Source organism: Nomascus leucogenys, chromosome 2 (genome assembly GCF_006542625.1).
Source record: "Nomascus leucogenys isolate Asia chromosome 2, Asia_NLE_v1, whole genome shotgun sequence".
Classification (NCBI taxonomy): domain Eukaryota; kingdom Metazoa; phylum Chordata; class Mammalia; order Primates; family Hylobatidae; genus Nomascus; species Nomascus leucogenys.
The window spans coordinates 86622413-86648518 of record NC_044382.1 but is presented as its reverse complement, the minus strand read 5'-3'; positions in this window follow the sequence as shown (position 1 = coordinate 86648518).

The window sequence follows — 26106 nt, the reverse complement described above, 5'->3', positions numbered from 1 at the left end:
GCCAGCGGGCGCCCGCGCCTTGCTAATTGCTCGGCTCCCTTCATGCACACATCTCCACTAATTTTACATTTCTCATTCTGCGGGTAGCTGGAAAGCGGCTCAGGGAATACGGTTCCTTCTCTTAGCTACCGCATGAATACAGTAAGTGGTGGCCGTCCAGGCCTCCCTGGCCGGGAGGTTTGGTAAATTAGCAGCTTGGCTGTATAATCAGGCATTCGCCATTGAGGCCACAGTGCTGTACCCGTTAACCAGGTGAGATTTCATCATCTAACGGGTTGGGAGGTGTGACCGAGCTGCTAAGTTAGCAATTAAACTTCACAAATATCATTGGATTACATTTTTTTTTTTTTACAGGCCAAAGCCACGTCACCCCAGGCATAAAAGAAAAAAAAAAAAAACAACTTTCCAAAATGTACACACTAAGGGAAAAGCTTTTGTGAAACACATGAAATGAAAAAACATGGTTTGGTACCTAAACACAATATTTGAATTATATTATCCTATAAAATACAGACCTTGTAGTTATGGTTCTAGGTCTGGAAGGGCCTGTTCTGCCAGCCAGTTCTCCAAAGGCAGGGCAGGATATATAAAGCATATCATATTTGGTAATATCTAATATAGGACAGAAAAATCTGGGAAATAATAGAGATTTGTTCCTTTGGGCCTATTGTTTAGATTTATTATTTTAGTAAGAATTGGAATCAAAGAGAAAAGGGCAAACTTTCAGGTAAAATGTTATTCCAAACCTGTAACAGCCAACAAGAGCCAGCTCCCCAGGTGCCTGTGGGACCTGAACCCCCGCACCTCCATCTTGATCTTTAAGGTGTAGCCATATTAGTTGGGGCTGGTGACTGAAATACTTGGTGTACATTAGGAGATCCTACTTAGATTTTCTTCCTGGAAACAAGTAAGCTCTCCTCTTGATGTTGAGAATTCCCTGTGTCTGTAGGTATGTGGGATAAATATGTAGTATCTCTAATAGAGAGAGATAGAGAAAGACGGTGCAAGCAAGACCTAGTAGATTTTTCTGAGTGTTAAATGCCTAAATGGAAACATAACAGAAAATATTATTAGCTTTATCTGCCGACACCAGGGACGCAGGTTAAAGTATTTTTCATTTAATTTGATAGAGAATAAAGCACTTAAAGCACTTGATGATTTATTGATCAAATAGAAATCAGGCGCCAGACAACAGCTCCTTATTTAATCCCCATTCACACGATTAAAAGCCAAGTGAACTTTTTTTTTTTTTAACAATTTGCTCAATAGGCTTTATGCTATATAAAGAATAAAAAGAGAACCGTTCTTCTGACCTATAAATCTCTCCTTTGGCTAATATGAATGACTACGGGGCACGTGAACCTCCACTGAACTGTAAACACTGTTTTAATGGACAGTAATGGCCCTATGATTTTTAGCTATTGTTCCAAAATGACTACCATGTTTATTGCCATCATTAAAAATGAATTAAAGAGTTATGAAACTCCTCAATAATGAGAACTCCGGCCGTTTATAAGCGGTGGCTCTCTTCTCCCCAGCTCAGGCGGCAGGTTCTGCCTGTCTAGGGTGGTGCAGGCTGCGGGACACCCACCTGGAGCAGTGGTTTGGGGGAGCGGGGTGGGTGGAGTATTTCTTGGGGGGAGACAGGTGAGGGCCTAGAGGACTGAGAGAGTGGAAGGAGGAGACAACGGGGTAGTGGAGGGAAGTCCGGAAAGCCCTGCCTGCTCGGACGCTCCCCACGAGGAGGCGCGCGCGTGGGTAGAGCGGGGAGCCGAGGGTCTCGGGGAGGGCGCGATGTGCCCCCTCCCCGGCAGTCTGAGAACGGCGGTCTGGACCCAGGACGGCGGGAGGGGGTTGGGGGGCTGAGTGGAAATAACAATGAGGAGAATAGGGTGGAGGCTTCGAGAGACATCCACGCGGCTGCAGCCAGGCTGAGAAAGCACCCGGGACCAGGGCGGGGGCGTCCGGGCAGCGGCTCCAGTTTTCCCCACGCCGCGCAGCAGCGACCGTGCTCCCACACCACCCCCCACAGCCCCCGCGCCGCTGGGGGCCTCGCAGGAAAATGGCTCAGCAAAGTTGCGCGCAGCCCATGCACTGTTCTCCGAGGGGTCCCTGGCTGGAGCCTGCACGTTTCTCTTTGCATTAGCAAAGCCCAAAGTCATCCAGTTTGCGCTAATCACCACAATTAGTCCTGAATTATCACCGGACTCTGACAGACGTTCCTTGTAACTCTCTTTTATTTCCAACAGCCCTAATCAGCCGCTCTCATTACAAACGCTGATTAAACTGCAAATTATCCAGCAGCGGCCCTGTTCCCGTCTACCAGCAGCTCGTTCAATATCAATTAAGGCCGAGCGGCAAAGCCTGCAGCCTCCGAGAGCTTCCAACTGCCTGATAGTGGCACTTATTAGTTTGGAAAACTAGGAAAATACTAATAATCAACAACCAAGGGGAAAGAGGAGGCAACCAAACAAAAGGAAGGCAGAAAAGCAGCCGGCGAGAGGAGAGAGCGCGCCGCCTGCCCGGCCCCCACTCCTCCGGCCCCAGGTGCGGCGCCAGCCTCTCACTGGGGAGCGGGGAAGGGCCCGCTTCTCTGGGAGGGCCCCAGTTCCCAGATCAGTGAGCTAGGTTGTGCGCGACGGCCAAATGCATTCACTAAGATATTGTCTCGGGCTCGCTGAAGACACTTTTGCAAATAATGCATAGTATTTGGGCATTTGAGATTAAACCAACTTCCAGAACCTCCTTCATTGAGTCTTCTTGAAATCTGTTTCCAATAAACTGTTTAAAAAACATTGACCTCATCCCTTAAATAAAATGGGAGCTGATGACAGTTGATTTTATTTACCTATTCTGTCAAATTAGATTTCCACGGCAGAGCACTACTCTTATGGGCTGCAAATATACAGCCCCGCCCCACGTGGGGCTGAAGTGTGAAGACAATAGTTGTCTTTGTCTGTCTGCCTCTCTCCCCTCTCCACTGCGACCTTCTAGGAAGGCAGTGGCAGTGGGGAGAAACTAGCCCTACCCCTACAAGGTGGCTTGGATTTGCTGAGGGATTCAATTCGGTGAAGGCAGCAGCTGCAGAAAGGCCCTCGTGGATTTTTGGGTGGCTGGGATTCCTACAGGCCGGGCCACTAACCCTTCCGTCTACCCACTACTCCTTAGGCAGGGACAGGCACTCTGTTTTGTCCCATTTGATGGAACTGCAGCCCAGCTCCAAAATTTTTAAAACGAGGAGAACTATAACTCACTAAAGCTGGAGAAGGGAGTTAATAGATGGTTCATTTCTATCTAGGATTAGGGCATGTATTTGAGGATTTATACATCATTAATAATCTGCATATATTTGTTTTACCAAAAACTGTCTATTCACTGACAGGCCTGACTCGCTTTGAGAATTCAAGTAAGGAGTCCATTATCAAAGACTGCTCAACATGGCTAAGCCTACTAGACAGCGTGTTCAACAAGAAGTCTGTGTTTAATTTTTGGTCCCTTTCCTAAAATTGGATCAAGCTAGTTATAATTACATGTTAGAACTTAAAGGCAGGAAAAGGTTTACTGCTTCTGAAGATCTGGTTTGCTTCCTTCTTTCCACTACTGATTTGTTTTTCTTTTTTGTATTACCTGACAACAAACTCAGATCTAAATCCCATTCTTAGCATGATACCTATCTTTGTGAAAAAATTACTGTCTCTCATTCCTTAACCCCGTAGTTCTCCTGCTTTTTGTTGGAAATAAGCAGGATATAAAGAAATGTCGGCTGGGCGCGGTGGCTCACGCCTGTAATCCCAGCACTTTGGGAGGCTGAGGCGGGTGGATCACGAGGTCAGGAGATCGAGACCATCCTTGCTAACACAGTGAAACCCCGTCTCTACTAAAACTACAAAAAATTAGCTGGGCATGGTGGTGGGCGCCTGTAGTCCCAGATACTCGGGAGGCTGAGGCAGGAGAATGGCGTGAACCCCGGGAGGCAGAGCTTGCAGTGAGCGGAGATCGGGCCACTGCACTCCAGCCTGGGCGACAGAGCAAGACTCCATCTCAAAAAACAAACAAACAAAAAAACCCCCAAAAAGAAAACTGTCCTCTAGGTGTTTATTACTCTATCTTTAAATCTCCAAGCCTTTACAAAAATGCTACTTTTAGAAGTATAGCACTTTTGCAGTTGAAAATTCTTTGGGATCCTAGGGAAAATAACCTTTATAAAATTTACCACATTTACCTCTTTCTATTACTGGCAATTTATTTGTTGTCTTAAATTATGGGAGACATTCCTTTGATTTAAAGAATGTTTCTGCTCTTTCTTATCAGTGTTGGTGATGCCATCTCTTTCCTCTACATGTTCACAACCACTGCCTTAGGCTAATATTTCATCATCTTATGCCCAAATTTCTGAAGCATAATCCTAAGCAAGTCTTCCAAATAATGACACATTAATTTACCCCAAACAGCTCCTGGTGCAATCTGCTGAAACTATTCTGCCTTCTACTATGGTTCAAATAGTGTTTGATCCTCTGAATCACTCTACACATAATTTTGTTCCCATCTCTTGAAACCTTTGAATTTATATTCTGAAGCTAATTTTTGTTTGCTGCTAAATGCTTTTAATGGTCTTAAGCTTTCCCTATTTAAAAATGTATTGTTAAAGATTTGCTACATGCCAGACATTTGCTAAACTCTTGTTATTTCATTGGATCACTAAACAACCCTATGACGTAGATACTATTATTATTACTGCCATTCACAAATAAAGCTTACAAAGTTACAGCTCAAAGTTCCGTAGTTAGTAGCCACGTGAATCGAGACCAAGCACAAGATTCAGCCTTTCTTGAGTATTTGATCTTCTCTCTCTTTGAGGAAGGGACTGTGCTTTCTGTTTTATTTTTTCTTCTATTTCACATAGCAGGAATTCAGTAAAAACTATGTAGGGTGTCTGATTTAAAAAATCTCTGCCCCCTCCTCCAAACACCCACACATGCATGCTCTTGGAGAGCATGACTTTGATAATGAGGTTTCCTACTCCCAAATCCCAGTGAATGTAATCCCTGGATTACTCAGCTTCCCACTGAAAAGGGGAAACATATTTCTTTCTTTTACTTTTAAATCCACCCTGATCTGATTGCCACTAGTAGCTGTGGGCACATGTCTAAGAAGGAAACATGGTCTTTGGGGGTCTCCTTCTATGAGATAATACCCCAGTAACCATATGACAAGGCATCTGTCCAGCTGACATGGGTAAAACCATTTGAACCCCACTTCTGCAGCATTCTGGAATTCAGCATTCCCAACCAAATATACTTCTCATATGAGACCTGCTCAAAAGACAAGATTAGGGACACCAGCCAATGACACCTTTTAAATAAAGGCATGTATGCATGAGTTTATACATTTTCTATAAAAGCTGAAAATATTTCCCCAGTCAATTTAGCAACATTAGTAGAGGACTGTTTTGCCCAAATGTCCTAGAACACAGATTAAAGGCCTAATCTTGATGAGTAAGGCCTTATTTTGGATATTTTTTAATCTAATTTTATGTCCAGTCATGAAAACCTTGAAAAATTACTTCCCGTCATGACATTTTAAAAATTGCCTTTTATCCCTGAAACTGGAGAATAAAGATGCTTTTAGCAATAAAATATAGTACAGGATAGGACCCATGTTTAAAAATACTGCTGACAAAGACACATGTGAAAAAAACGAACGCTACTGCCACTGGCGGAGTCGATCCTCCTTGTCTGAACCTTTGGTGTACTGACTCCTAAGAGGCCATTTCTACTTACATGGTACAGTTAGAGGTTATCGTAACCATCTTAGCAATAGACGGGAGCTCAGCTGGAACTGATATGTGTGATCACTGATTGATTACCTGTCTGCTTGATAGTGTGTAGTTGAGTGAACTCGTTTCCTTTACAGGACAGAAAGATTCACAAAGTAGAAAGTACAGGTCCTTAAATTACATGAAAATTAATGTTAAAGATATAGTGATGAATATCTATGCATATATATGCACATATTATGGGTATGGGTCTACCCAGATTTGACATAAGAAAATCACAGCTATGGCAGTCTATATATACAATATAAACAAAAGGATGTCCTTATTAGCATTACAGAAAAGAATACTTAATTTCTTATAAGAGAATTAGCCTCAAGTTTTCTTAAAATCCTCATCTTCCTATTGCATTTGACATAGACTTTGATCTGTAACCATTCTCTTTAAACACAGGTATCTGGGGACTCATCTGTTGCATAAAGCAAGGTGTACCTGTATTTGCTGTTTTCTTGGAATTCTGCTGCTTGAACCCTTATTTAAGAATAAGAATGTTTTATTCATCTTCCTATCCTAAGAATTGTGAAGAGTATCTTTAATAATAACCGTTTCATAGGTATCTGCTGAAATTAAAAGCGAAAAGGCCATGTTATTGTGCAAGTAGCTCTGGGTCCCCTAGTTCTTCCTTTTCTGGGCCCATACATGAAGGACTGCCCTGATGGAAGGAGGCAGTTGCATTTTTGTGGGGTTTGTATCTATTTGCTATTATGTCTCTTGAGAGCAAGATAAGGCTTAGATTCAAACTGCCGCATGTGGCTGGGTATGGTGGCTCATTCTTGTAATCCAAGCACTTTGGGAGGCTGAGGCAGGAGGGCTGGGCTTGAGCTCAGGAGTTCGAGACCAACCTGGGCAACACAGAGATACTCCTGTCTTTATAAAAAACAATTTTTTTTTTTTTAAAAAAGGCAATGCTACATACTGTGCTGCTGTGATACATCTCTTTGTTCACTGAGGTCAAATTGGAGCCTCTGCCTTAGTCTTTCTAGTGTTTGTATTGTCAATGAACTGGTCTTCTTCCTGCCTCAGTTCCAGGAGCAGCAGCCTGGTTCTATGGATATCCTCCTAAATCTATGCCATAGGGGAGGGAATGCAGCCTGTGACACATTATCCCAGACCTTTGCTTATGTCAGAATTGCTGCTTTTAGTTTGTTCACTTGGAGAAAGTCACACACCCATCCAGACTCCCTGTCAGTGACTGTGTGTGGCTCTAGGTGTCCCAGTCCTCATTATTGTGACATGCAGTGAATACAATAAGCTGGGATTTCCATGAGTGGTGTGTGCGGCTTAGCCTTCAGTGGTCATGAATTTCTTTGAGGATCCGATGAAAGTCACAGAACTGCTCCTCCAAAAAATGCATATATTCACATTGATGGGAAATGTCGCAATTTTAAAGAGTTCACAGACACCCCCCAGGAGACCTGTGGAACCCAAGTTAAAAATCCCTTCATTAGAGACAGGCCTCTTTAGTCCTTGTTTACTCTGAGACACACCACCAAGAGTTTTTCTTCCCCCATCACCAATTAAAAAAGCAGCTGAGGGCAGATCGAGTCACTTCTCAAATCCCTACAAAAAGTCCGGTGAAGGCAAAATTTATGTCTGTGAAATCAAATTTCTTTCTCTGATAATCACCAGTGCACACATTTGCACTATGTTTTGCACAATGGATGGCATGAGAATTGGTAAATTTTTATCAACATTTTTAATGGCAGGCCAAGAGGAAATGTTAGGTTTCATTTTTTTCTCTTTTTTTTTTCTCCTTTCCCACCTCTGGCAAATCGGTCACAGATACTGAAATGCCCAACAAGAGAAGCTGAAAAGCCCTATAAAACCGAAACTAACCCAATCAATCAAGTCAAGCTATCTATTTCAGATGGAGACCCCAAATCACACAAATCTACATAGAGGAACATACAAACATTTAGGATTACTGAAGGAAATGCTTTAATTTCCTTTGTGAGAACTAAGCAAAACTCTAAATAGTCCTTTTTAAAATGCCTGAGCAGATGTATTTGCAGACAGTCTGTTTTGTGTGTAACCAAAGTGGACTTTTAATTATGGGACATTAACTATGAATTAATATCTCGTTATAGCCACAGAGTAGAGAGCATATAAACTGTCATTAGTACCGAGAACACGTTTGTACTGTATGGGATTAGTTCTGACTTTTGATGCTCACTTCTTTCGGGTTCGGTCCTCACCTCCATGCCAAATGCCTTTCCACAGTTCTCAGTGCAGAGGGACTTTGTCCCACCCTGTGGGCAATAGCAGCTTGAATGGCAGTTGGCTCTAAACATGGCATCAGTGCATCCAGTCAGACCGTTTGAGGAGTTATGCTGCCAACTGCGCCTCTATCCCAGACACACTCTTCAATAGCATCCTAAAAATGGCAATAAAGTGAGAACCCCATGTCCTGTATTTGCTTCTCCAAGAACCCAAATCTCAAGCCAGAATATTTGCCTCAGTGATTTGAATCAAGTTCCTGACTTTGCTGGGTTTTGAATGACCTATGAACAAAATAGTGCTTTTATTTACAAGGACCATGAGAATCTTGATTAAGCAGTTTAAGAATTGAAAGAATTATAAGATATTAATATAGCAATATATTCTAGAGGAATGTTGGAAGACTTAGGAACAGACAGCCCCTACCAAAAACAGGAAACAACTATCTGGCTGAGGCAAAACAACTGACAAAGGAAAGAAGAAAATCAGGATGGCATCACCAACAATGAACATATTTTTCTCATAAATCTATTTTTCTTATAATGTGTTTTTCCGAGAAATACATTATGAAAAATATGTTTTTGAATATATTCTGAGTTTGAAATTTTCTTATGAATAGATTAATAATAATGAATAATATATTCATAAGAATCTTTATGTTTAATAAACATGTCTTTAAATAAATTCTCTTTATACTCCTATATTTTTCCTTCCATTTTCTCTCCATCTCCGTCTTCAGCAGCAACAAGTAGACAGAGACAATTTAACTCCTTCAAATGTCAATAACAAGTTATAGGGCCAGGTGCAGTGGCTCACGCCTATAATCCAAGCACTTTGGGAGGCCAAGGTGGGCGGATCACCTGAGGTCAGGAGTTCAAGACCAGCCTGGCCATCACGGTGAAACCCTGTCTCTACTAAAAAAATACGAAAATTAGCCTGGTGCCTGTAATCCCAGCTACTCAGGAGGCTGAGGCAGGAGAATCGCTTGAGCCCAGGAGGTGGAGGTTGCAGTGAGTGGAGATCACACCACTGTATTCCAGCTTGGGTGACACAGCAAGACTCTATTAAAAAAAAAAGTTGTAATCATGCCAATCTAAAATAGTTGAAAGATACAAGTAAGTAAATTTGGCTTTCAGTGAATTGGCTTTGGGCAAATTGGCCTTCTTGCTTCAATACCAAGTTCTCCTTGCTGCTAGTCCACTTTTGAATCCAAGTCCCAAGTTTGCTAACAGAGTTTCTGTCTTAGTCCTAGGTTTCACACCTCCCTCAATCCTTCAGGTCTAGTTAATAGATTTCCCTCTAGTTCATTGAGTCTAGGTTTTGCCTTCTTTTTGCCAGTGTAATTTTACCCCTGTGGCTAAAGACCTGTTGCTCATTCAATAAATTGTACTGAGTACCTTCTGTCTGCCAGACACTGTTCTAGCACTAGAGCTATGACAATGGACCAGGCAAATAAAGCTTGTATTGACCTCATGATGCTTATATTTGGTAGAAGAGAATAAGCAATAACAAAGTAAACTAACAAAAAGAATAATTTCAAATATTGATTAGGGCCCCAAAGAAAATCAAATGAATAGATTTTAACAGAAAGAGATAGAAATGGGCTACATCAGATTGGGTTGTCAAGACGGGATCTTTGACTAGGTGACATTGTTATAGCTAACATGTCAGCCAAGTGACGATGGGGAAGAATTCCAAGCAGCAGGAATAATTGGTGCAAAGGACCTCATATAGGAATGTTCTTGGTATGTTCTCAGAACAGAAAGAACATTATGACTGGAGTTAATGATCAGGACAGGAAGCAACAGGAGTTGAGGTCAGAGAGGTAAGGCAGAGGCCAGATCCTGTAGGGCCGTGTAGACCATGGTGAGGGATCTGGATATTATTCTAAATGCAATAGAAAGCCATTGGAGGGTTTTAACATGGGAATTGTGTGATTGAACTTGTTTTAAAGGATCCCTTTTGGGGGAGAACGAATTATAGAGGGACAAGAGTGGAATCAGGAAGTTAGTAAACTACTACAGATACTTTGGTGGCTTGATGTGGGAGGTAATTGTGATGGATTTAGGATATATTTTGGAGATAAATGACAGGATTGCAGTTGGAGTAAATGTGGGAGATGAGGAGAAAAGAGGAAACAAGATGACTTCCAGGTGTTGGTCTTGAGCCCTTAGGTAGATGCAGTGTCATTTCCTGGAATGAAGAAGGGCAGGTTTGTTGGGGTAAAGGGAGTAACCTTTCTCTTTGAGATGCTCTTGAACATCCAAGTAGTTACTTCTAACAAACATTCTTGATGGTCATTATCTACTTTCTTGCAACTTCAAACAGTGTCTGACATCAAGTTTCTGGCTCCTTTGCAGTGCACTGTGTTCTGATACCCCATTCCTTCATGGAGGACCCCCAAGGTGTCTGCGGTTACCACACTCTCATGCTTTGCTTGTTGCCATGTCTGTTGGACACTGTCTTCTCCATGCCCCAACCATGCACATGTGGTTAGGTGTGTTTCTCCAAAACAAGCCCAATCTCGGGAGGGTTTGAGTGCAGGTTCCAGGCCCCATCTTCCTTTCTTGCCCTGGACAAGTTGCTTCACCTCTCTGGTAGGCTCTGGCCTCCTTGTTTGTAAAATGCATCTGCTCAGTGGTTCTCTCAGTGGGGTCACTGGATCAGCAGCATCGACATTACCTGGGAATTCGTGAGAAATGCAAATCCTTAGGCCCCTACCCAGACCCACTGAATCAGAACCTTTGGGAGTGAAAATCACCAATCCATTTTAACAAGCCCTGCAGGTGATTCCCAAAATTCGTGCCAAATGTTAAGAGCCACTGAACTAGATGTTCTCTAAGGTCCCTTCCAGTGCTACGTTCTATGAATCCATTATCCTCTAATCTGATCTGTATGATTAAAGTGATTCAAAACAGTTCTTTAATCATGTCTTAAGGTTATGCACAGTTCGGGCAAATGAAAGAGCAAATCTGGAAACAACAAATTTCTTATATAATTATGTAGTTTCTCCAAACATTTATTTAAATTTGTCAGCCCCCAGCCATAATACTTTTAAAGAAACTTTAATAAAAAATCACTCTGAGATTTATCACAGTGGAGTTGTACATCATTTTAGTGAGTGGTTGAAAACCGCTGAACAGGTGTAATAATGCCTTTGGGATTAAATAATTGTAACAGAATTACATCTTCATAATGACAGCAAAGGGAGGCGGCACCTCTCACTGCTCCATCACAGTTGATTTTAGAAGAGCTACAGGAGTTGGACAGACTCTGAACCATTATTTACCACCTACTGTTTGGGATGCTATATTTGTAAACCATCCATAAAATTGTAATTATTAAACTCTGGTCATATGCAAATTTCTAAGAGAGATTTTTAAATTGATGTAATGTTTTATACCGTGATACAATTTTCTTAAATTTATATCTGTGGGATGCTAGAAATTGTTTAACCAATTTAACTAGGTGAAATAACCAGTTGTTTCCATCAATTCAGTTTAAAAGCCAAATAACACTCATTTCTTTCTTTTTTTTTTTTTTTTGAGATGGAGTGTTGCTCTGTTGCCTAGGCTGGAGTGCAGTGGCACAACCTTGGGTCACTGCAACCTCTGCCTCCTGGGTTCAAGCAGTTCTCCTGCCTCAGCCTCCCGAGTAGCTGGGATTACAGGCACCACTACCACACCCAGCTAATTTTTGTATTTTTGTAGAGACCAAGTTTCACCATGTTAGCCAGGCTGATCTCCAACTCCTGACCTCAAGTGATCTGCCCACCTCGGCCTCCCAAAGTCCTGGGATTACAGGCGTAAGCCACTGCACCCAGCCAATAACACCCATTTCAAATCTGCTGTCAACATGACAAAATTAAAATATTTAACTGAACGTCTAGGTTACTATGAGTTCTATATTTCTATGAGATTCCATGAGTTCCAGAGGCAATGTGAAACTGAAGAAAATACTTTAAAGCTAAGATTCATTACATTTGCAAAGCTCAAGAAACAAAACAACCTGCAGCTCATGAGTTCTCAAATTGTCCACTAGAGCAGTTAAATTTGATGTGTTGTTGTAAAAATAGGATTTTTTTTTTTTTGAGACAGAGTCTCACTCTGTTGCCCAGGCTGGAGTGCAGTGGCACGATCTCGGCTCACTGCAACCTCCGCCTCCCGGGTTCAAGCAATTCTCCTGCCTCAGCCTGCTGAGTAGCTGGGATTACAGCCACCCGCCACCAAGCCCAGCTAATTTTTGTATTTTTAGTAGAGACAGGGTTTCACCATGTTGGTCAGGTTGAGTCTCGAACCCCTGACCTCATGATCCACCTGCCTCGGCCTCCCAAAGTGCTGGGATTACAGGCGTGAGCCACCGCGCCCGGCCAGGATTCTTATTTAAAAGATTGTAAATATCTCCAGGGTTGACTTAGAAAAATTCACTAACATAGGTACTTGCTGCATACAATGTGTTCAAAGAGATGAATTCTTGGTAAACACATGTGTTTGGATTTCCCATTTTCAGGCCCCTGTGTTCTTGGGGAATATAAAAACAGACCCTGCCTTTCTAAACCATGAATTGGACACCTAAGACGACCACAGAAAGAAAGATCTCAGGTGCCCTCAGAATTCATTCTTTTTGTCTTTAGTACAGGCAGTTCTACCATTTAATTGTATCAATTTCTAAAAGAAATGTAACAAGATTTTAAGTGTGTGTTCTAGTTGATGCTTAAGCTGAAAGGAAATGAAGTACTCACAAATGTTGTATAATATAAGCCAAAGGGTGTTCACAGTTAATTGAAACATCTGAGTAAAATGAAGATTACCTGTGTTTTATGTCTGCCACTGATGAGAAAACGAGAGATTGGTGTGATGTACTCATTGGTTTGTGAATATAAAGGTGTATGGAGAGTGTCACAAATCACCTTGATGTCCCTGAGAAGGAGATTTTACCTCTGAAGCCCTGATTAATAAAAAAAGATATTTAGCTCAATAGCTCTTGGTTGCCTATGCATCTGTGTGTTCTGACACATAGCAGCCCCTTCATTTCAGGGATGGAATAACTTACGCTCACGAAATCAGCTCAGGATTCATTGTCTTTAGATTAGCATATGTAAAACATCTCAGTTGGAGGCAGTAAAGAGTCAAAACAAATCACACTACACCTGGTTTGAAGATCTGTTCTCATTTGCAAAGGTTATATGAATTTGATATAAGAATACCAGATCATTTTTCCCTGAGCATAAAATGTGTTTATGGCCTATTCAGAAAAGAAGTAGCAAAGACAGAGAGTTAGATATATTCATTGTCTGCTGTGTGCATGCCTGAGGTCAGCCTGATCTCTGCTGAACTCCAGGTTTTTTTTTCTTATCTGAGGGTGGGGAAGCTTTGGGAGGGAGTGGTCAGGGTGATGAGCAGCAGGAACAAGACGACTTGAGCTAAAAGCCCTACTGGACTTGTCATATCCACTTGCACTAGCATACACACAGGTAAAGAACAGACTAGAGGGAATTCAAAGGAACAAATATGCAGATCGAACTTCAATGTTCCCTGTCAGGCACAACATCCTGTGTTGTCTTCAGTAAGGGAAATGGAAGGGGAGGCTCCTCTAGGTTAAAAGGACCAAACCACCACCACCACCAGACAATTACACTGCCCGGGGCTCAGAGTGATTTTGACTGTTCATGACTGAGTAGCTGGTTGGGAATGGAGCCAGTTTCCCAGTTCAGTAACTTTTCTTCTACACCACAAAGAATGTTTCTCAGAAAGCTTATTTCCACAGGCAGTTAGCAAAACAAGTATTATAAAAATGGGGTGCTATGGTCCAATAAGGTTAGGAAGCAGACGTTTAAATCCATTCTTTTATTTAAACGATGTTAAGCAGTTTTCTTAGGGGCAGGGCTCCTCAGAGTCCTCATTTGCCCTTGTTGATTGTGACTTACTGATATAGGGTGCAGTGTTCCCAGACGTGCTTGATGACAGAATCTTTTTCTGTTTTTTGGATCATGGAGGTTCTTTCAGGTTTAGTGATCACAAGGCACCCTTTGGACAAACTTGGTCTACATCGAAGTGATCCTGCAGTGACTGTTCATGTGCTTATTGGTCGAGAGAAGACCAATTCACAGTGTGATGAGGCACTGAAGGGTGAGTCAGGCCCTCAGACTTGCAGGAGCCTCCTTTGCTGAATGAGGTAGTTGGTCTAGAGGAGTGATTCTCAATTAGTGAAGCAGTTTTATCACAGCTGCTGGCAGTGGGACCAGAGGCGAGGAGGGGGCACGTGTGGTAGGCAAAGCTTTCTCACTCCCCAGTGGAGAACGACTGACTTAGATGTCCCTCCCCATGGTACCTTTATTGACCTAATAACATCGTACATGCACATATTATTTGACTCAGCAATTCTTCTTACAGGAATTTTTCTTACTGGCTAAAAGTTACATTTTTAAAATACACAGCGATATTCATCGAAGCAGTGTTGGTATTATATTAACAAGAGATCAGAAATGGCTAAATATCTACCAAAGGAAAATATGTAGCCATTACAAAGAATAGAACTACCTCCTGTGTGCGTTATTAGTGGGTTCTTGGTCTCACTGACTTCAAGAATGAAGCCGCGGACCCTCGCGGTGAGTGTTACAGCTCTTAAGGTGGTGCGTCTGGAGTTGTTCGTTCCTTCTGATGTTCGGATGTGTTCGGAGTTTCTTCCTTCTGGTGGGTTCGTGGTCTCACTGGCTCAGGAGTGAAGCTGCAGACCTTCTCGGTGAGTGTTACAGCTCTTAAGGCGGCGCGTCTGGAGTTGTTCGTTCCTCCCGGTGGGCTCGTGGTCTCGCTGGCTTCAGGAGTGAAGCTGCAGACCTTCGCGGTGAGTGTTACAGCTCATAAAAGCAGCATGGAGGCCGGGCGCGGTGGCTCACGCTTGTAATCCCAGCCGAGGCGGGCGGATCACGCGGTCAGGAGATCGAGACCACGGTGAAACCCCGTCTTTCCTAAAAATACAAAAAATTAGCCAGGCGTGGTGGCGGGAGCCTGTAGTCCCAGCTACTCGGAGAGGCTGAGGCAGGAGAATGGCGTGAACCCGGGAGGCGGAGCTTGCAGTGAGCCGAGATTGCGCCACTGCACTCCAGCCTGGGTGACAGAGCGAGACTCCGTCTCAAAAGATAAATAAATAAATAAAATAAAAGCAGCATGGACCCAAAGAGTGAACAATAGCAAGATTTATTGCAAAGAGCGAAAGAACAAAGCTTCCACAATTTTGAAGGGGACCAGAGCGCGTTGCCACTGCTGGCTCGGGCAGCCTGCTTTTATCTGGCCCCACCCACGTCCTGCTGATTGGTAGAGCCGAGTGGTCTGTTTTGACAGGGCACTGATTGGTGCATTTACAATCCTTGAGCTAGACATAAAGGTTCTCCAAGGCCCCACCAGAGCAGCTAGATACAGAGTGTCGATTGGTGAACTCACAAACCTTGAGCTAGACACAGGGTGCTGATTGGTGTGTTTACAAACCTTGAGCTAGACATAAAGTTTCTCCAAGGCCCCACCAGAGCAGCTAGATACAGCGTGTCGATTGGTGCATTCACAGAACCTGAGCTAGACACAGGGTGCTGATTGGTGTATTTACAATCCCTGGGCTAGACGTAAAGGTTCTCCACATCTCCACCAGACTCAGGAGCCCAGCTGGCTTCACCCAGTAGATCCTGCACCGGGGCTGCAGGTGAAGCTGCCTGCCAGTTGCGCTCACACTCCTCAGCCCTTGGGTGGTCGATGGGACTGGGCACCGTGGAGCAGGGGTGGCGCTCGTTGGGGAGGCTCGTCTGCACAGGAGCCCATGAAGGGGGTGGGAGGCTCAGGCATGGCGGGCTGCAGGTCCGAGGCCTGCCCCGTGGGAAGGCAGCTAAGGCCTGGCGAGAAATCGAGCAGAGCGACGGTGGGCTGGCACTGCTGGGGGGCCCAGTACACCCTCTGCAGCCGCTGGCCCGGGTGCTAAGTCCCTCATTGCCCGGGGCCGGCAGGGCCAGCCGGCTGCTCCGAGCCCAGGGCCCGCCAAGCCCACGCCCACCGGGAACTCCAGCTGGCCTGCAAGTGCCGTGGGCAGCCCCGGTTCCCGCTCTCGCCTCTCCCTCCACACCTCCCTGCAAGCTGAGGGAGCTGGCTCCCGCCTTGGCCAGCCCAGAAAGGGGTTCCCACAGTGCAGCAGTGGGCTGAAGGGCTCCTCAAGTGCCGCCAAAGTGGGAGCCCAGGCAGAGGAGACGCCAAGAGCAAGTGAGAGCTGTGAGGACTGCCAGCACGCTGTCACCTCTCACTCCCTCTGTATGATTAAATGAGAAAAGCAAAGCGTGGATACTATAGAGTAGGCAACCTTGGAATAAAACTATATTATACACACTATCAATGTAAGAAATATATTTAAAAGCATAGACATAAAGCATATGTTTGTTTATATATTGAGTATCTCTGGGAAAATACGCAAAAAGCATAACAGTTGTTATACTGGAGTGTCTTGGGGACAGAGTTGTCAAAGAGACTTATTTTACACTGTGTACCCTTTTGTGCTGTTTGAATTTTTTTCCATATGCAAGGTAGCTGTTCCCAGTTCCTTTTCCCCCTATACATATATGCCAATCTTCATATCAACAGATGGAGTCTCTTTCTCCTGCTTCTGAATCTGGGCTGATTTTGTGACACACATTGGTGGGGAAGTGTCCATGAGGTAGGTCCACCCCTAGCCTTTGGGAGAAATGGCAGCTTCTGCTTCTGCCGCCGCTTCCATTAGAAGCCAGCTAACCTCAACCTTCAGGTAAGAAGTTGAATTGCCCTAAGAGCACTATGCTGTGAAGAAGCCAATCTAGCCACGTAGAAAGGCCACATGGAGGGAGAGATGCCCAGCCAGCCCCAAGCTTTTCTAGCCATCCCTGTTGAGGCACCCAGTGGGCAAGTAAAGAAGCCATCTCAGACATTTCAGCCCCAGCAGCCACCACATGGAGTGGAAGAACCATCCCGCTGAGCCTGTCTCAGATTGCAGAACTGTAAGAAAAAAATACATTGTTGTTTTAAACCAGTAAGTTTTGGAGTGGTTTACTAAGCAGCAAGAGATAAAAAATAATTACCTATTCAACATAAATATGTAAATTACCTTAAAAAGTGTTAATTTATATAATTTTGTATAAATGTAGGATTAGAGAGCAATTTAATAGGAGGATAAAGGAAGGGAGCCACAGGTGACTGCAGTGAGGCACCAGAGGGTATCACTTAGGAGGGAAAAGAGTGAACCTAGTGGGGAGTATAAGCAATTTTGCTGACTCCAAAAATTACCCTACATCTTGCTTCTGTCAGAGTACCACATCTCCATCCCATCCTTCTATCTGTCTCTCTTTGTCACACATACACCACTTAATTATTCTCATAATTGGAGAGAGAGGAGGGAACGTAAAGCAGGTTAATTGCTACCACCATCAACCAGTGTCTGTGACTGCGAATTGAGCGTGTGTTCCAAGTCACACCACCGGATGCCCTTTGGGAACTGGTAATACAATATAAAAAGAAATAAGACAAAAGAACCTAAGTAGCACAACCTCAATATTTCAAAATAATAGACAGGAAGAAGAGGAAATTAGTTTGATTTTAATGAAAAGAATGAATTCTAAAAGATTTCAAAGTGCTGCAGTTATTACTTTTAAGTACAGTGCATTTTACAAAGCTATAAATGGGTACCTAATAAGTTAAATGAGGTAAGTTAATGAAAGAATTAAGATTCACAAGAGGCCTACGTTATATAATTATGTATCATAAAACAGAAAGTCCTTTAACATGCTGAAATTAATTGGATGACCCAGAAATTGAAGGTACATAGAAGTTTTAGTTTGAAAAAGCAACTAATTTCAGATTAATGCTTTGTACATAGTAGGCATTCAACAAATGCTTGGTGAAGTAAAATGAACCAATTAGCAAAGTCCATTAGCAACAGTCACTCGCTCTGGACTGAGGATTATATCCAATTCCCAGTGTGTACTGGTAACTGCACCTTCCCTCCTTCACTCAAAAGCATATCCAAAGGTAACTGAGAATGAAAGGATAACCTTGAGCGTGTTCTCGTTTATTTTTTTTTAAAAGCAAATCATTTAAAAACATCAGTAATAGAACTATCAATAGTAACAAATTACCTGCTGAATATTGTAGTTAAGAACAACTGACTTAAGAAATTTTCTTCAGAAAATTGCAATTAAAGTGTGAATAGGTTAACTGGGAAGGAGTAATAGAGAAAAGAGTAGAAACAGTCAGAATAGCAGATGATTTTCCAGGTGCAGGCTGAAGACCTTGCAGTGGTGGTGATAGGGTGTCTGTAACATGAGAGCAATGGGCATAACAAAATATGGAAGTTAAACCAAAAGTCACCTCCTTCTCAGATTTCTCTGCGACACGCTCTAACACCCTGCTCAGGGTTATGAGCCTAGCTCTGAAAAGCAAGCCTGAACATTGGGTGGAATGGAAGGACATTGTTATCCTCAGCTATAATATTAATTGGAATCTATCCAAAACATTACCTTGGGTAAGATCTGCTTCCCTAGTTCTTTTCATTCAGCAGGGACTCAAGTGAATTTCTAAGACCATAACATATCTTAGTATCAAGATCAATACTGAATTAGCAGACATGGCTAAGGATAACTGGGGGAAAATAATTAACAAAATTAAGGAGGATTTGCACCACTGGGAACCATAAAAGTTATTTTATGGGTCCATGTAAATGTAATAAAATCTCTGTCTGTGCCACAATTTAATTTCACATCAAAAAGGTCCCCGCAGATAGTCTGTAAGATTATTTTACTAAAATTGAATATGTCTATGCCTCCCTACTCTGAGTAAGAAAAAGCTTACTCTGCTCAGAAAGTTAAGTTTCACACAGCGAAAGGGATTAAGTCCCATTCGATCTCAAGCACTGTCTAATGGCAGCTACTCAAAGTAGGCAATGTAATTAATTTTTATTAATAAGAGCACTTTATAATTGGCAGAGGCAGAACATCATGAATCAAAAAGATGCTTCTAAGTATAGCACATACTTTTCTCAAACAAAAAATCAAGTATTAAAAACAGTAGAATACAAAGCAGACAATGTCTGCAACACAGACATTCTTAATCTTATTCCAATATATTTTAATAGCTTTATTGAAATATAATTCACATACTCTACAATTCACCAATTTAAAGTGTATAATTCCAGAGTTTTCAGTATATTCAGAGTTTTACATCCATCACCATGATCAATTTTAGAACATTTTCATTACCAAAAAAGAAACCCCATCTCCATTAGCAGTCACTCTTCCTATCCCACCCTCCCCCACCGCTATACCCCCAATCTTAGGCAAACACTAATTTATTTTCTGTCTCTATGGATTTGCTTATTCAGGATATTTCATATAAATGGAATCATACAATATGTGGTCTTTTGTGACCAGCTTCTTTCACTTAATGTAAAGTTTTAAAGTTTCATCCATGTTGTAGCATGTGTCAGTACTTCATTCATTTTTATTAACAAACAATATTTTATTACATGGATATACTATGGTTCATTTATCCATTCATCAGTTGAGGGAGATTTGGATTGTTCCCACTTTTTGGCTATTATGAATAATGATATATGAATATCATGTACAAATTTTTGTGTGGGTATAAGCTTTCTGCTCGCTTGGGTATATATCTAGAAGTGGATTGCCAGGTTATATACTTTGTGAAACTGCCAGATTCTTTACAAAGTGACTATATGATTTTACATTCATATTTACATTACATATAAGCATTTCAGTTTCTCTTCATCCTCACCAATCCTTGTTTTTATCTGATTTTTTTTTATTATAGCCATCCTAGTGGGTATGAAGTGGTATTTCAATGTGGTTTTGATTTGCATTCTCCTAATGACTAATGATGTTGAGCATTTTTTCATATACTTATTGGTTATTTGTTTATCTTCCTTGGAGAAATGTTTAATTCAGATTCTTTGCCCATTTTTGAATTGATTTATTTGTCTTTTTATTATTGAGTTATAGAAGTTCTTCATACATCCAAGACACAAGTTTCTGTTATCAGATATATGATTTGCAGGTTGGGCACATTGACTCCCACCTCTAATACTATTGCTTTGAGAGGCCAGGTTGGGAGGATTACTTGAGGCCAGGAGTTTGAGACCACCCTAGGCAACATAGCAAGACCCCATCTCTATAATATCTAAAGGAAAAAAAAGCTATACGACTTGCAAATATTTTCTCCCCTTTTGTGGGTTGTTTTTCACTTTCTTTTTTTAATTTAATTTTTTTTTTACAGACAAGGTCTCTGCTGGGCGCGGTGGCTCATGCCTGTAATCCCAGCACTTTGGGAGGCAGAGGTGAGCGGATCACCTGAGGTCAGGAGTTTGAGACCAGCCTGACCAACATGGTGAAACCCTGTCTCTGCTAAAAATACAAAATTAGCCGGGCGTGGTGGCACATGCCTTTAATCCCAGCTACTCGGGAGGCTGAGGCATGAAAATCGCTTGAACCCAGGAGGCGGAGGTTGCAGGTGAGCCAAGATCATGCCATTGCACTCCAGCTTGGGCAATAAGAGCGGAACTCCGTCTCAAAAAAAAACAAAAAAAAAGACAAGGTCTCACTATGTTGCCCAAGCTAGACTTGAACTCCTGGGCTCAAGAAGTCCTCCCACTTCAGCCTCCAAGTAGCTGGGACTACAGTACAGGAAGGTGCGGCTGTGCATTTTGCACTTTCTTGGTGGTGTTCTTTGAAGCACAAAAGTTTTTAGTTTCAATGAAGTCCAATTACCTAGGCTTTCTTTTGTCACTTGTACTTTTGGTGTCCGACCTAAAAAGGCTTTGCCTAATGCAAGGTCACAAAGGTTTACTTCTAGGTTGTTTTCTAAGAGTTTTATAGTTTTAGCTCTTACGTTTAGATCTATGATCCATTTTGAGTTAATTTTTGTGTGTGGTGGAAGGAAGGGGCCCAACCAACTTCATTCTTTTGCATGTGTATATACTATAATTATATTTTAATGCTGTTTAATACTCATTTTCCCCGTGTTTTGAGAAATTTATATGCTCAATCACAAAAAGGAAAAAGATAGTTTTTGGTTTCTCTCTCATAATTTTTTCTTGGATCACACTCATGTCTAGTTTGAAAAAATAAATACCCTCCCAGCCAATGCCCAAATGCACTGGTTAAAACACCCTGTATCAACCTGTGAGAGGTGAAAATATTCAACAGTCATTGGAATTGATGGGGATTTTTAAATCATACCCAAGAAAATGAATCTTGAAAGAAAATGGTCATTTTATCCTATAAAATTCATGATTATAAAAATTGATAATACTCAGATCGAACAAGGTCACAATAAAAAAAAGGGTTTTTCCTATTTCACCTGGGGAGTGCAGATCAGTACAATGCTTTCTGCAGAGCAACTTGGCCACATTTCTTAAGTTTCAAAAATGTTCATGCCCTTTAACTCAATTACCTCCCTGCTTAGTAGTAGTATTCTACAGAAATAAACAATTTGCTCAGATAGATATATCTACAAACATATTTATCCCAGTATTTTAAGAATTGACTTATTTTCTTCCTTTGAAATTTTCTACTTTACATAAAATTTTGAGTCTACACCCCCTATATAAATTTATTCACTCATAAATTATATGCAGTAATATAATATGCATATTATAAAGCACATGCATAATAAATTAAAGGATAAGGTAAAGATGAAATAAACAATAATTTAAAATAAATATAAATTTTATTTATTAAAAATACAGAAAACATTTTTGCTTTCAATAAAATTATTATTAAAACCATTTTGATGAGAACAATGCAATTGAATGTCAAATTCAATAAGATAGTTGTATTTTCTCTTGATAAAGAGCTTTTTTTAGTTGTAGAAGTGTCAGCTCTGCCATTTTTGGTTATTCACATGCGCTTGAGTGATGAATGTTATCTTTAATCTAAGGTGTATTCACAAATATTTTTAACTTTGTCTATTTTGAGGGGTTAATTTACTTAAAACTAAATGATTCATTCATAACTCAACAGAAGCATATAAAAGTGTCAAAGCACTGAAAATCATGTAACTGGAAAGTTGACTAATAGCTCTGCTTCGTACAACTTCCAACTTACATTCTTTCCTGAGGACCCCTCTCCCACATTTTTTTTCTTAGCTATCATCAGCTGAAATATGCACCTAGTGTGAATGTTACTGTCAACCCATATATTAAATATCAGCATAAATCTACAGAGATGTTCTAACATTTCCCCCTGTATCCTAGGGATTATTTTACACCCCTCCTAGAAAGAATGCCCCATTTTGAAGATAACTGTCATAAAGCTACATGTTTAAGAACTTGGATTCTGAAATCAGATCACGTTCTACATCCTGAGTCTCATATTTTTACTGAGTCTCAGTTTTTTCATCCGTAAAATGGGGATAGTAGCATTCATCTATAAAGTGTGGATAGTACTATTATGTTCTTTATAGGGTTATTATAAGGATTAAATAAGATCGTGTGTACAGAGTATTTAGCACATTTAGTGCAGGATTAATATTAGAAAATAATATTCAATTTTTCTACAAGGATCATTTCTTATTTTCATATTCAGAAAAAAGCAAAACCCTTATAAAAAACAAGACATGACTCTCAAATCCAAAAAGGCAAGGACTGTGCCTTCTATTGCTCTCTTCTCTACCCCTACCTACCTATCCTAATACCTGGGCCACAGTTGTGTTTGAAATGTATTTGTTGGACTACTGAATAAAGTAATGGCTAAAGATAGAGAAGACATCATTGTCGCAGTGGAGAGTCCCTTCATTTTGTGTGCTGGCAAGTATACAAGACAGTGTGGAGGATGGTTTTGGGCAAATTCACAGAATATATTATTTAATTGCAATGATGCCAAATCCCATTGCACAACCCGAGACATGTTTAAACGATTTGCTTTTGCCGTACACATGCCTGATAGCATTCCCTTCTCCATTAAAAAACCCAAAGCTTCCAGACTTTTGTCCCTGAGATTCCATGGAAGGTGGGCCAAGAATTTTTTTCTGTATATGTAGCTGTGTGAGGATGTGAAGCTCTAATTACTGATATAATTTAGCATCAAAGCAGAATCATAAATAAAATGTAAATTCATACCTTAGAAAACATTTATCCTCGTTTTATATTTCCAAGTCAAGCCATATATTCAGTCTCTGCATGCACTAGTGTTTTGCACAGAAAAGTTCTGTCTCTTGGCCACAACCCAACCTCAGTCAGACATCTTACAAATCCATCGTATTGATCAAAGGGAAATTCTCTGTGTGGCTCCTTGCATGAATAACTCTCAGGACTAGAATAAAAGCTCGGCCTGCATGTCCTGCTGCTGAGAGGCTGTGAGTTTCCTTTTCATCTATGAAGGACTGAATATTTCAAGTCATGCCTTCTTTAAAAGTAAACCTATAATATTTTATTCTGAATTATCCAAATTTGTGTTTTTCAGAACCTGGGGTTGTACGTCAGTCAGTTATAATAATATCTGGTGCTTATTTAAGGCTTCCAGCACAATTTCAATTGAATTAAAAGCTGCAATTTTAATTCAAAAATAAAGTTAACTCCCTGCCATTTATTTCAGATTAAGTATTGCAGAGTTGAAAGTAATTCCTTTAGGAATCATTGTACCCAGTAGCGTTCCAGTTGATAATGGCTGCATATCCTAAAAGCCAGCTCTCCATTCAGCATAACTTTCCTCATTGTTTCCACCCCAGAGAGCTGCTACTGACCTGGATGGGGTACAAATCTTATCAATAGAGAAGAAAGGCCATGTGACCTAGAGAGCACTCTCAGGTATAGGGAGGCGTCCACCAGCTTCTGTTAAATTTCTGTCCTGGCAGTGTGCAGTCTCCAGCCTCCCGAAGCTCTGTAGAATGAAGTGGTGAGAGGGAATACCTCCAGGGACAGGAGAGCAAACAGAGGCTTAGATAGCCATCTCTTTACTCCTCCCTGCTTTTACATGCATTTATGGAATTCACCTGTGTGACAGTGGTCCTGGCTCCCTGGGAGAACCTAGGTTTTCTTTGCTGTCCTACAAGATCTTTTTTTTTTTTTTTTCAACATAACACTCTGCTTTCTTCATTAGTTCCGTTTTAGCCAGTGTGGAAAATGAAAGCAGGACCGAGAATCAAACCCGGATATTTAAACTCATGTATTATGCTCTAGTTTGGTCCAGCGGAAGAAGGTTGAAGGGAGAATCAGAAGTAAGATTCTAGTTCTATCTTTGCTACAAATTATGTAGTTGTGACCCTGAGCATGTCAGTTTAACTTCCTTGTGGCTCAGTTTGTTCCCTAAGATTCAGTTTCAAACATGGGTAAAGAAATCTGCTTTAACTCAGTTTGCTTTGATAATCAGTTGAGATTACATATATGAAAATTCTCTACAAATTGTTTTCAAGCAGAAAAAAAGTTTAAAAACGGATCTATCCATGTATATATAAAGTGGCTTAAAAGATTATGTAAAATAAAGCAAAATAACCTGAACTAGAAATACATAAAAACAAGTGAGGCGTCATTTTTATTGTTCTATTAGATATTATAGGAGGGAGGGAAACTTGTTATTCAGGCTGTCAGGAAAAAAATGCAGAAGATCTATATATAAGCATTGATTTGAGGTGTAGGCCTAAGAAAACTGTTGAGTTTTCAACGAATAAGCAAAGGCCCAATCTCAATAATGAGATTTCTTGCTTGACCTGAGTCATGGTAACTTCAGTCTTGGGGTCACGGTATCTGGGCTTGAGGACAGCTCTGCCACTTATTGTGAGTGGTGTCACCCTCAGCAAGCCATATGTGCCTTGTCTTGCACTTCCTTACCTAGGAAGCTGGGGAAACAATAGCCATCTGGATAACCTCACTGGCTTATTTTGAAGATCAAAATGGTCTGGTGTAAGCACCGCATTGCATGTACTGTAAAGGATCTACTCATATGAGGCACGGGTGAGCAGTGCAGATTTAACTGGAAAAGGCTTTTTGAGACAGAGTCTTGCTCTGTCGCACACATTAGAGGGCAGTAGCGTGACCTCGGCTCACTGCAACCTCCGTCTTCCGGGTTCAAGCAATTCTCCTGCCTCAGCCTCCCAAGTAGCTGGGATCACAGGCGCCCGCCACCACGCCCGGCTAATTTTTTGTATTTTTAGTAGAGGCGGGGGTTTCACCATGTTGGCCAGGCTAGTCTCGAACTCCTGACCTCAGGTGATCCTCCCACCTCAGTCTCCTAAAGTGCTAGGATTACAGGTTGAGCCACCGGGCCCAGCCGGAAAAGGCTTTTGAGAAGGCAGATGAAGAATGTGATATTTTTACTCAAAACACTCCCATAAGACACATTTCTCCTCAAAATCCTCAAAATTATTTTTTTTTTTACTGCCAATGCCCCTTTGACCTGTCCTCTGCTAGCTTCTCTGAGCTTTGGTCTCTAAACTTGCATACCCAAGGATAAGGTTTGGATCTGTCTCCCCACCCACCCAATCTCATGTCAAATTGTAGTTCCCAGTGTTGGAGGTGGCGCCTGATGGGAGGTGGTTGGATCATGGGGGTGAATGTCTCCTGGATGGTTTAGCAGCATTCCCTTGATACTGTTCTCATGATAGTGGGTGAGTTCTCATGAGATCTGGTTGTTTAAAAGTGTGCAGCACCTACCCTCGCTCTCTCTCATTCCTGCTCCCTCCTTGTGAGACGTCTTGCTCCCCCTTTGCCTTCTGCCATGATTGGAAGCTTCCTGAGGCCTCCCCTGAAGCAGAAGCCACTATGCTTCCTGTACAGCCTGCAGAGCCGTGAGCAAATTAAACCTCTTTTCTTTATAAATACCCAGTCTCAGGTATTTCTTCACAGCAGTGTGAGGACGGACTAATACACCCACTACCTGTTCTCACTAAGAATAGGAAAGGCTGACATAAAAAAGATGAAGATTATTTTTTGTGCTCAGCCTCTAAATCAGTGGCTTTAAAAAATTTTTGACCTTGGCTCCAGAGAAACATTTTATATCATAACTCGGTACACATATGCATAGATACAAAATAGAACCTAAAATTTCG